Source organism: Canis lupus, chromosome 7 (assembly GCF_048164855.1).
Source record: "Canis lupus baileyi chromosome 7, mCanLup2.hap1, whole genome shotgun sequence".
Lineage (NCBI taxonomy): Eukaryota > Metazoa > Chordata > Mammalia > Carnivora > Canidae > Canis > Canis lupus.
This window is the reverse complement of record NC_132844.1, coordinates 38,106,097-38,119,337: the sequence shown is the minus strand read 5'-3', so window position 1 is coordinate 38,119,337 and position 13,241 is coordinate 38,106,097. Positions and strand designations below refer to the sequence as shown.

Below are 13,241 nucleotides of genomic sequence, written 5' to 3'. Positions count from 1 at the left end.
CTCTCAAAATGCCAACAGCATTTTTCACAGATAAAACAAATAATCCTAAAATTTGTGTGGAACCACAAAAGACCACACATAGCCAAAGCAATACTGACAAAGGAGAACAAAGCTGGTGGTATTACCATTCCAGATTTCAAGATATACTACAGAGCTGTAGAAATTAAAACAGTTTGGTACTGACAAAAAAAAAAAAGGGAAAAATGATGAATAGATAAATGGAACAGAATAGGGAGCCCAGAAATAAACTCACACTTACATGATCACCTGATCTTTGATAAAGGAGGCAAGAATATACAATAGGGAAAAAACAGTCTCTCTTCAATAAATGGTATGTAAATAGCTACATACAAAATAATGAGACTAGACTACTTTCATACACCATACATAAAAATACACTTGAAATAGATTAAAGACCTATATGTAAAACCTGAACAATAAAACTTTTAGAAGAAAACATAGGCAGAAATTTCTTTAACATCAGCCGTAGAAATATTTTTCTGGATATATCGCCTTATGGGAAATAAAATTAAACTATTGGGACAACACCAAAATAAAACATTTTTACACAACAAAAGAAACCATCAACAATACAAAAAGGCAGCCTTCTGAATGGAAGAAGATATTTGCAAATGATATGTCTCATAAGGGGTTATTATCTAAAACATAAATAACTTTTGTTACTCAACATCAAGAAAACAAATAATCTGCTTTAAAAAAAAACAGTTTGCTTGATTGGATATAGGGATAATGGAATAAAAACAATGTAAGTCTCTGAAATTATTTTTCAAAATTATCTTAGTTCTTCTTGACCTTTAGCATTCCCACAATAATTTTAGTATGAACTTACACATTTCCAGAAAGACTTGGTGGGATTTTTTGTGTCTGTTGGGGTGAGGACTGCATCGAATATATAGAGCACTTTTAGAATCACACATTAACACATTTGTTATTCTGTAGCTAATGAAAATAGTTCTACTTATAGGTATCAGTGAGGCCAAATTTTGTTCAATTCTTCTAAATCCTTACGGAATTTTATTCTGTAATTTTATTCTGAATTTTATTCTGTTCTTCAGTCATTTAGAGATGTGTTTATATCTCCCATTATACTTGTTATTTGCCTATTCTTATTTTATTTGTCAAGTTCTGCTTTATGTATGTTGATACTATGCTGTTAATGTATATAAAATTGGAATTTAGTGTCTTTGGGGTGTATTGATCTTTTTATCACAATGAAACTCACCTTTTTTTCATCTCTAGTAAGACCTCTTGCAATAACTACTTGTCCTGATACTATTTTAACTGTACCAGCTTTCTTCTGATTATTTTTTGCATGGTATTTCTTTTACTTTTTCTTCATTTAATGTCTCTGTATCCTAATATTCAAGGAGAATCTCTTCTAACTAGCAAATACTTCAGTTATGTTCAATTGGTGATTTTTTTCTCTTTAATTTGAACATGTAATTTGTTCATATTCCATGTAGTGGCATTATATTTGGGGTAAAATTTAACATCTTACAATGTTTTTGAGATATTTTGTTTTGTTTTATTATTTTTTAAGATTTTATTTACTTATTCATGAGAGACACACACAGAGAGGCAGAGACCTAGGCAAAGAGAGAAGCAGGCTCCATGCAGGGACTCTGATATGGGACTTGATCCTGGGTCTAGGACCACACCTTGAGCCAAAGCAGATACTCAACCACTGAGCCGCCCAGGTGTCCCTTGTTTTGTTTTTTATTGAGGTATAATTGACATACAATATTAGTTTCAGGTGTACAACATAATTATTTAATATTTCCATATATAGAGAAATGATCCCCACAATAAATCTAGTTAACATATCTTTGCATACATGGTAACAAATTGTTTTCTTGTGATGAGAACTTTTAAGATTTACTCTCTTAGCAACACTCATATATGCAATACATTATTATTTTATTTATTTTTAAGATTTGTTTATCTATTTGAGAGAGAAAGAGTGAGTGAGGGAGGAGCAGAGGGAAAAGGAGAGTATCTCAAGCTGACTCTCCTCTGAGCACACAGCCTGACTTAGAGCTCAATCCCGTGACCCCAAGACCATAACCTGAGCCAAAACCAAGAGTCAGACACTTAACTGACTGAGCCATCCAGGCGCCCTGCAATACAGTATAATTAAGCCTAGTGACTGTTGTATACATTATATCCCAATAAATTGTTTTAGAACTAGAAGTTAGTATGTTGTGAATCCCTTCATCCATTTTGCCTACCACTGACCGTTTGCCTTTGGCAACCACCAGTCTTTTCTCTTTACCTGTGAGGTTCGGGTAGAAGGGGTATGTTATTTGGTTTTTAGATTCTACATATAAGTGAATTTATATGGTAATTATCTTTTTTGTCTGACTTATCTCACTTAACATAATGGCAAGATTTCACTCTATCTTATGGCTGCATAATATTCCATTTCATGTGTATGTGTATATGTATATACACACATATGTATATGAATAAACTTTTCTTTATCCAGTCACCCATTAATGGACACTGAGGTTGTGTCCATATTTTGGCTGTTGTAAATAATGCAGCAATAAATAGGAATGTATATGCTTTTTCAAGTTAGTGCTTTCCTTTTCCTCAAATACCCATAACTGGAATTACTGGACCATCTGGTAGTTCTATTTTTAATTTTTTGAGGAAACTTTATTATTGTTTACATAGTAACTATATCAGCAGTGCACAAGGATTCCTTTTTTGCCACATCCTTGCCAGCACTTGCTGTTTCTTGTCTTTTTGATAGCCATTCTAAGGTGATACCTCATTGTGGTTTTGATTTGCATTTTCCAAATGATTAGTAATGTTTAGCATCTTTTTCATGGGTATATTGGCTTTAGAAAGTGTATGTCCTTGGAAAAATCTCTAATCAGATCTTCTGCCCATTTAAAAAAAAATTTATTTATTTATTTATTTATTTATTTATTTATTTATTTATTTATTTGCTGTTGAGTGGTATTAGTTCTCTATATATTTTGGATATTAATCTCTTATCAGAAACATGATTTGTAAATATTTTCTTCTATTTAGTAGGTTGCCTTGTTGTGTTGTTAATGATTGACTGCTGTGCAGAAGGTTTTTAGTTTGATATAGTGTTACTTCTGTTGCCTTGGCTTTTGGTGTTGGATCCAAAAACTCATTGCAAAGAGCATGTCAAGGAGCTTACTGCCTTTTATTTTTTTCAGAAGTTTTATGGTTTCAGATCTTATGTTCAAATCTCGAATTCATTTCAAGTTCATTTTGTGTATCCTGCAAGATATCCAGTTTCATTCTTCTGCATATGCTGCCCAATTTCCCCAATACCATTTATTGAAGAGATTTTCCTTTTTCAACTGTATATTCTTGGCCTCTTTGTCATAAATTAAGTGACCATATAAGCATGGGTTTATTTCTGGGCTCTCTATTCTGTTTCATTCATCTGTGTCAGTTTTTATACCAATGTTATACGGTTTTGATTATTATAGCTTTGTAACGTAGTTTGAAATCATGAAGCATGATGTCTCCAGGTTGTTCTTCTTTTTCAAGATTTTTTGGGGTCTGCCTAGATGTTTTTGGGTCTTTTGTGGTTCCATACAAACTTTAGGATTGCTGGTTCTATTGCTGTGAAAAATATCAATGGAATTTTGATAGCAATTGTGTTGAATCTCTAAATTGCTTTGGGTATTATGGACATTTTAGCAGTATCAGTTCTCCTAATCTATGAACATAGAATATCTTTCCATTTATTTGTGTCTTCTTCAGTTTCTTTTATTAATGTCTTATAGTTTTCAGTGTGTAGGTCTTTTACCTCCTTAAATTTATTCCTGGGTATTTTATTCTTTTTGATGCAATTATAATGGGATTATTTTCTTTTTTTTTTCCTGATAGTTCATTTTTATTGTATAGAAACACGATATTTCTGTATGTTGATTTTTTAATCTTGCAACCTTTTTGAATTTATTTATTCTAACAATTTTTAATGGCAACTTTAGGGTTTTATAAATATGACATCAGGCCTTCTGCAAATAATGAAAGTTTTTCTTCTTTATTTCCAGTTTGGATGCCTTTAATCCTTTTTCTTGCCTAATTGCTATGGCTAGAAATTCTGATAGTGCATTGAATTAAAATGGGGATATTGGGCACCCTCATCTTGTTCCTAATCTTAGAGGAAAGTTTTTGAGCATTTCACCGCTAAATATGATATTAGCTGTGGGCTTGTCATATATGGTCTTCATTATGTTAAGGTAAGTTCCCTCTATACCCACTTTGTTGAGAATTTTTATCATAAATGGATGTTGAATTTTGCCAAGGCTTTTATGCATTTATTGGAATATCATATGATTTTTATCTTTAATTCCATTGATTTGGTACATTACATCGACTGATTTGTGGATATTGAACCACCCTAATACCACTGGAATAAGCTCCACTTGATCATGTGGTGTGATCCCTTTAGTATATTGTTGAATTTGGTTTACTAATACTCTGTTAAAGATTTTCACATCTATGTTCATCAGGGATATTGGTCTGTGATTTTATTTTTTTGTAGTGTCCATGTCTGGTTTTGATCTCAGAGTAATGTTGGCCTTGTAAAATGAGTACAGAAGTATTCCCTTCTTGGGGTGCCTGGGTGGCTCAATTGGTTGAGCATCCAACTCTTGATTTTGGTTCCAGTCATGATCCCAGGATCATGAGATCGATCCCCATGTAAGGCTACATGCTCAGGGGGAGTCTGCTTGAAATTCTCTCTCAAATAAATAAATAAATCTTAAAAAAATGAAAGTGTTCCCTTCTTTTCTGCTTTTTTTTTTTTTGGAAGAGTTTGAAAAGAACTAGTATTAATTCTATGAACGTTTGGTGTAATTCACCAGTTGAAGCCATATGATCCTAGACTTTTGTCTGTTGGAAAGTTTTTGATTATTAGTAATCCATTTGTTCAAGTTTGCTATTTTTTTGTGATTCCATCTTAAAAAGTTGCATGTTTCTAAGAATTTATTCGTTTCTTTTATGTTGTACAATTTATTGACATATAATTGTTCATAAGAAGAATATTGTTTCTAATTTTAATTCTAATAACATAGTTTCCTGTATTAGGACTAAGTTGACCTTATAAAATGAGTTCAGAAGCAGAAGTAGGTTATTTTCCTCTCTTTTAATAAAAAAAAAACCTTTTGGAAAATTAATATAATTTACTCTTCAAAGATGTTAAAAATAATTTTCCAGTGAAGATAGTTGGTTCTGGAATTTTTATTGTAAGTTGCCTTTTAATTATGAATTGAATTTCTTTTGCTTGGGCTATTCAGGTTTTCTATTTCTTATTATGTCATTTTTCTTAATTCAAAAATTTTAAGCAATTCCTCTATTTATGTTATTATGTTATTTAAATTTAAATTTATTGTTGGCATAAAATTATTAATAATACAATTTAATTTTTCTTTTTAATTAATCTAGGGTCTATAATGATGTTCTCCCTTTTGGTAATTGCATTTTCTATTCTTTTTTGTGATCAGTCAAGGAGATCAACTTTATTAGTCCCTTCCAGGAGCCATATATTTTTATTTTATTGATTTTCTTTAAGTTATTGATTTTTTTAATTTTGTATTTTATTAATTTCCACTCTCATCTTTATCGTTTTATTCTTTACCCTATATTATTTATTTTTGTTCATTCATTTATTCTTAAGGTGGAAACTTAGATCATTAATAATTGTTTTTTTTAAGATTTTATTTATTTTATTTTAGAGAGAATGCAAGTGTGAGCTGGGAGGAGAGGCAGAGGAGAGGGAGAGAGAAAGAGAAGCAGACTCCCTACTGAGCAGGGAGTTCAATGTGGAGCTTGATCCCATGACCCCTAGATCATGACCTAAGCTGAAATCAAGAGTTGGACACAACCAACTGAGCCACTCATGTGCCCCTAAGTGTTTCTTTTGCAATGGAGTGTTTAATGCTACAATTTTCTTTTTAAGGAGTGTTTTAGATGCATCTTATAAATTTTGATAGGCTATATTTTTATTATTATCCAGAACAATACATATTTTAATTTCCCTTGTGATTTTTTTGCCTTGTCATATTTAGATATGTATTGCTTAATTTCCAAAATTATGCTATTTCCAGAATTTTTTAGTTATTATTTTCTAATTTTATTGAGCTTTGGATTTTTTTTTAAGTTTATTTGAGAGAGGGAGAGAGATAGTGAAAGAGAGCATGAGCAAGGAGGAGAGGGAAAGCAGGCTCCCTGCAAGCAGGGGGCTTGATGGAGGGCTCAATCCCAGGACCCCGAGATCATGTCCTAAGCCAAAGGCAGACACTTAACAGACTGAGCCACCCAGGCACCCTTATTTTATTGAGTTTTGATCAGAGAATATATGCTATGTGACATCAGTTCTGTAAATTTTTTTTTTTAATGGCCAACCTGTGATCTATCTTGGTAGGTATTCCATTTAACTTGAAAATAATGCCCAGTGCTCATTACAACAAATGCCTTCCTTACCCCATCACCCATTTAGCCCATCCCTCACCCACTTCCCCTCCAGCCACCCTCAGTTTGTTCTCTATAGTTAAGAGTCTCTTATAGGATTTGGGCATTGGTTTATTCACTATTTTAGACAATGTGGTTTTAGAATAATTCAACATAAAACATTCATTATGCCATTTATGTAATAACTCACTTTAGTGATAAATACAGATATTCTGTAGGCATTATACAATAATGAAGTCTATGAGTCTAAATTCTGCAGTTGTATAGGACATTATAGTGTTTGGAATCCTAGCATGATAACAGAATATGCACAAATTATACTTTTGTTTTTTATTTCATTATTGAAATTAGGAATTTAGGCCATTAAAAGTAAAAAATAAGGTACCAAGGTTTAGAAATACTATAAAAAAATGCACACAACAATTTTTTTGTTTTCTTCATAATGCATTTCTATGGAAGATATGATACATATGAAAATTTTATATCATCAGTGAATAAATGAAATACTGTATCAGATGTGAAAAATGCAGATGTTATAAAATGTATATAATCCATTTGGGTATGGGATGAACCTAAAAACGAGGTCATAAAGCTAAACATCTCAAACAAATTCTGGGAACTGCATACTGTTGAGAAAACTGGAGAATGGAGTATATGTGGGAAACAGCTGTTGATGAGGTTGAAAAAGTAGGAAAGAACCTCAGTATGCTAAACAAGATTATAATTATATCTTGAATGCAGAGAGTGATTTTGTCAAATTTAAATTTTAGAGGATGTGAAATGGGTTGGAAGATTTATTGCAGGGGCAATAAGAGGAGGAGGGAAATCTGATAGGATGTCAGTTATAGAAATCTTGATAGGAAAAGATCACACCCTCAAATAAGTCAGTACAGTGTGAATAGACATAAGGAAGCAAGTTTGAATCATGATATTCAGAAATCAGAGTTAAGATATGATGAATCATTAGGGGGAGAGTAAGCTAGAATCATTCTTAGATTAATTGTTTGGGTGACCGTGTGGGTGGTGGTACTATTAACTGAGACAAACAATACAGGACAAGATCAAGTTTTATGGAAAACATAATCACTTCTGTTTGGTGTCCTTTAAGTTTGAGGTTCCTAGGTTACATTCAAGTGGGTGTATGTAGTAGATAAGAGGGTACTATGGTTTTCGATATTTTACTAGATGCCTGAGCTAGAAATTATGATTTTAAAGTCTAAAGCTTATAGTATAGGATAGTCAATTTGTATGCAAAATAATATTAAAGTGCTATTTACTTTTTAAATCTCATTCATTCAGTTTCTATTTTGCATGTTCTATAATGGAAATATTGTGTTAGTGTAGTAGTCATCAACACAATTTACTGAGCAAATACTCATTGTATAAGTCTTCTGAAAAATATTTTTCAGGAGGGGTTGTGATAAAAATATGAAAATCCTATATCCATCTCACATGGAATCTATTGGCATAAGAAATGCAGAGAAGCAAAAATGGAGCTCTATGTAACATTAACATTTAGTAAGAGTGAAGAAAGTTTTTATCGAGGAATATGAGAGGAGGTGATAGAAGTCAGATTAGACCAGAACAGGAAACTATCTCTAATATCCATAAACCAAAAACAAAAGGTAGTCATAAATTCCATACATTCAGTGTATATAAGTGAAACTAACACAATGGAAGAGATCACTAATGTCTATGAAAAATAATTAAATACAACTGTGGGGACTGGTGTCTCAAATCGTTGAGAAATAAAGGGGATATAAGGAAGTGGGGCAAGTATTAATTTAGTTACTTTATCAGGTAGTTTTCTTTCTTTCTTTTTTTTTCTTTCTTTATTTTTTATCTTTTTTTTCAGGTAGCTTGATTTTACAGAGGATGGAGAAAAAAGTGACTAGAGAGAGAATAAGTTCAAAGAAAAGTTTTGATTATATTATATGCTTTAATAGTTATATGCTAAAATGGAAGGAGTAACAGAGAAGGCAAGGTTGAAGTCACAGGAAAATGAAGGGGTCAGTGATGGATTGAAGTCCTTTACTGGGCAGAAGCGTTGGTATCTGGAGTGCAGGCATGTGCATTTACTTTTTACAAATGGAGAAACATATTATAATGTCAGTCAGGACATAGAAAATAAGGATTGATGTGTGGTTGAATGCTACTAAGACACAAAGATTTTTGGATTAAACAACAGCAGCAGCAGCAGCAACAAAAAAAACCCATGGTTCAGTCTTGTGCTATATAAAAAAAGAAATGTAACTCCAATGAAATTATGCAAATAGATAACCTATGGATAGAGAAACATATCTGTCAAAGATGAACCAAAAGAGAATAAAAATAGCAGTATTAGAATTTAGTTCATAACAATTCCGCAATTGGTTCCCTACATTTTATGCCTAATTCAACACAGTAACCAGAGGGACTCTCTTAAGACCTAATAGGTATCAGGTCACTTCTTTGCTTATGTATTTTATAAACTTCCAAAAGGAAAAATAATAAACCCATGAAATAGTAACAAAAATAACAAGAGACTGGGAGAGAAACACACACATACATATGCTGAAACAAGTACAGAGAACTCTCTCATTTTCACCTACTTAGTAATCAATTATTTTTACAATCTCATCTACTATTGTCAAAAAAGCTGAACTATCACCTTGATAATTTTGTCCCCCCTTCTGCTACAGTGAGTGCCTTTACTGAATAAAGTAAGGAAAATAAGTAAAGGTACTCAGAAAATGCAGCATCTATAATAAAGCTGAATAGCCCATTTTCTTTTTCATATTTTCAAAATGGTAGTATAACTATCTTTGAATACTATATTAAATACAAGCCAATATTTTCACACTTAATCTTTTTTTAAAAAATCTTCCTGCTTATATTTATTCTTTATGTTACAGCACTAACTACCTCAGATGGACTTTTTTAAGCAACACATTTGTGTTAATATAGGAATTCTGTACCTCATTGTCATGAATCACCTTAGCAATATCATTGAGAGTAAATCTAAGGCACATTTCTTCTGCTCTGTGTGTCTGGATCTGTAAAAATTTCATGTGAAGGCAAATATAAAGTATTTCTTGCATCTGAATCATTTTTTTTGCCATAAAATGGTCTACTGTATTTCTTAAGGATTCCTTAAATGGAATTTAAAATGCTGTTAGTACAAAAGTTCTGAATAAAATTTTCAAATGTTCTTCATATTTCTCATGTACGACATGTAGTTTCAGAATCCATGTTCCATCACAATAATCTTTCATTTAAGTTTGTATTTGGTTGCTTAACATCTGTAAATTGTTAAGATAAGGTATTACACAGACTTGCTTTGGTTTAGATTAGTTTGGAACACATCTCGGGGTACTTAATCAGGGTATAATCCTGCATGATCTTTAAAAAGGTGTGCTGTATTTTAAATAAATTGCATTTTTTTGTAGAAATATTTGTGTCTTGTCCTTTTTAAAAAAAATGAGTTAAGAAAGGCTCCCTATCCCACTTTTGGATTAGTATCTCACGTTTTGGATTATCTGTCGTTAGTAGACAAACATAATACTTGATCCTAAATTCAAAAAGAGAATCTGTAAACATACATAACTGCATTGCTTCTCAGCAACTGTTTGGCTTATTTTTTATACATGCCTGAAATGTTTGATATGAACTATGTTGAAAGGCACAACAAATGTTCTATTGTACTGCCATCTATTTTCCTTACAGCTTGTATAAATAGTTTCTTTTTTCTTTGTAAACTCTGTGGCAAGAGTAATTTATATAATTAATGGTAGAGATTGGGAGATAGTATTTTAATAAAAAATATTTTTATTTTTAGAGTTAATTTTGCTTTCAGATTAGAAGATAGATTCACCACACTTATAATTAATTTTGAAATACAAATTTAAAAATGTGTGCACAAGGAAATAAAGCATAGGAAAATTTTTTTCTAAGTGTTAAAAACAGACAAAATTAATGAGACATTCAGAAAATAAATAAATAAATAATATTTTGAAAATATTGAAGCAGTTGCTTCTACTAACTGTAATCTTTTGAATCTATTTCATATGAAATTAAATGAATTTTAATATTTAATGGTAAGAATAATTTAATAATAACCACATTTTATTTGCCTTTATCACTCTTGTGGCAATTCTGCATATATTCAAAATTTAGAACTTGCCCAGATCTGGCAATTACTTTTCATTGGCCCATTTTTATAACACTTAAAAAATATGAAACAATTGGAGCACCTGGGTTCCACAGTTAGTTAAGCATCCAACTCTTGGTTGTGATTTCCACGTTATGAGATTGAGTTTGCACCAGGCTCACATTCAGCGTGGACTCTACTTAAGATTCTCTCCCTTTCCCTCTACCCTTTACCCTGCTTATGTGTGTGTGCTCTCTTTCTCTCTCCCTCTCAAATAAACAAAATCTTTTAAAAAATACATGAAACAATCAAAGTAAGATTATGATAAACATTTTCTAGAAAATATTCAGATGCACAAAGAAGAGTCTCCTTTATCCTTCATTTAAAAAAAAAAAAATTATTTATTCATGAGAGACACAGAGAGAGAGAGAGAGTCAGAGACATAGGTGGAGGGAGAAGCAGGCTCCATCCAGGGAGCTCAGTGCGGGACTCAATCCCAGGACACTGAGATCGCGCCCTGAGCAAAAGGCAGATGCTCAACAATTGAGCCACCCAGCATCCCTTTACCCTTCTTTTTATCAGTATTTTAATGTTTCTTTCTGCCTCTTTATTTAACTTAACTCCATTTGGGAATTTTTGTTTAATTGTAATTTTATTGTGTTTTCCCTATGTTTTAAAGTAAATTTATATTTATCCTAAATATACTTTAATATTTTGAGGAAAGGGACTTACTTTTGATGATGAATAATATTTTTCTTATAGTATAATAAACATAAATTTAATGTCTCCCTAGCAATATAAAGTAGTCAAAGATTCTTCCTGGTTTCTTTGCATGATTTCAGACCTTCTCATTACTGTTTTGTCAGCTAAAGAGGCAACCAATGAGATAGCATATCACCTGTCCCCATCCAAGGTCTGGGTGAAGCATAATCAGTGTCACTGGCATAAAGTCCTGGCCTGGGGATATTGCCCTTATAATGATATCCTTGATAAGACTGTATTCAATGAATCGGAATTTCTGAGGGACCTTATTTATGACATAAAGAGATTGTGATACATTGTGCTCAATATCACCTCATTTGGGAAGCATTTTAAATTACAGATATGTTCCATACTTCCTTTATTTTGTTACAGGCTTATGAAATGCTCTGTTTACCTTGTTTAACATCTTAGCATATGGGATTCAACTAACTGCTTTTGTGAATCTAGTCCATTTCATTTTATGACCTGAGGAAGTGTAGAGGAATGAACTAATAAGCTTTGTCAATCTTAAACTTTTTATAGTAAACATCTTTAAGTCTTAGTTTTCCCCATACTATTGATCCATTTGCATTTTCTTGCTTGGAAAGCAGCAGCTCTTAACATTTCATACAGATGAACTCTTCCATGTTAAAAACATAGTACTTTTCTTTTTCTTATTCTTACTTTATCTTTTATATATTAATTTTATAGCTACCATTGTAGTTTTTCTCATATTCATCTAAATGTTTTCAGTCGTACATTTTCTTCTTTTTGCCATCTCAACAAGGCTTCATCTTTTACCACCGTAATATTGTTTCTCATGTACTATTATCTGGGATTTATTCATCCTTTTGTAATATTTTTGAGGAATTGAGACTGATTCAGTATTTGTGAAAACCAGGGCCTGTAGTTTGATGAGCAGCCTTTCCTGTGGGTGCTGTTTCTGAAATACAAAGGAAAACTGAAGTGTGTTCAGAGGAAAACAACTGAGGCAGGGAGGTGGAATTACACCACCAAACAGAGGTACTGGAGGTATCTGAGAAGAGTGCTCATAGGCCTGTAGATATCTATTTTTGCTCTGTATACTAAGTGTTGCTGCTACCATTATTCATCATTTGTTATCTTTGTTGTCCTCATTATTACATTCATTTAAATGTCACCAAGAGGAGAGCTGATGTATAGATTTAAGTGATAAAATAATCTAATAATTTCTCAGTAGATGTATTTCTAGATGACTATTCCAAAATAGAATCTCTAGTGGAAACAGTATTGGGAGTGGTCTCATATGAATAAACCCAGCCCTAAATTTATTGCTTTAGTAAAGATGTGCGTGGAAACTTTTATAGCATAATGTAAACCTGAGGTGAGTTTATTACTAATAAACTAGAGAAGATATACAGCTTGACCTTTTCTTTTGTGCCTACCTTTTATTGTTTGTCCCATATGAACATCTTTTAATATCAGCTTTAATAATGCATAAGTTTTGAGAAGACAGATATTTTCTATATCCTTCAAGACACTGAGATTTATGTACATAAATATTAATTTCATAGCTCTTTACAGCATTTTACTAATCAATCAAACCCCGCTTAAAACATTTTTACTAGCATATACTTTAAATGAAACTTCAGATTCAGTCATACAAAATGTGATGGATACATGGTAAAATAAAGTTCAGAATCACAGGGTTACGACACCAGGAAAATACTCTGGTAACCTAGAGATGCTGTGGTTTCAGATGGGTGACAGTCCAGGCATTCATGTACTTGACTGTGACTTGTGCAAGGGTCATTGTCACAAGAAATTTGCAAGGATAAGTATACATATGACAAGCATTTTTCTTTTCCTTATAAGATATTTTAATGTGTTAAAGATAAATTATTAT

General features: G+C 32.0%; 1 protein-coding gene across 47 annotated transcripts in view; it reads left to right on the top strand.

The window, feature by feature from the left end:
- RIMS1 (regulating synaptic membrane exocytosis 1) overlaps positions 1-13,241 on the top strand; it is a 477,707-nt gene that overhangs the window by 248,893 nt on the left and 215,573 nt on the right. The window lies entirely within an intron of this gene.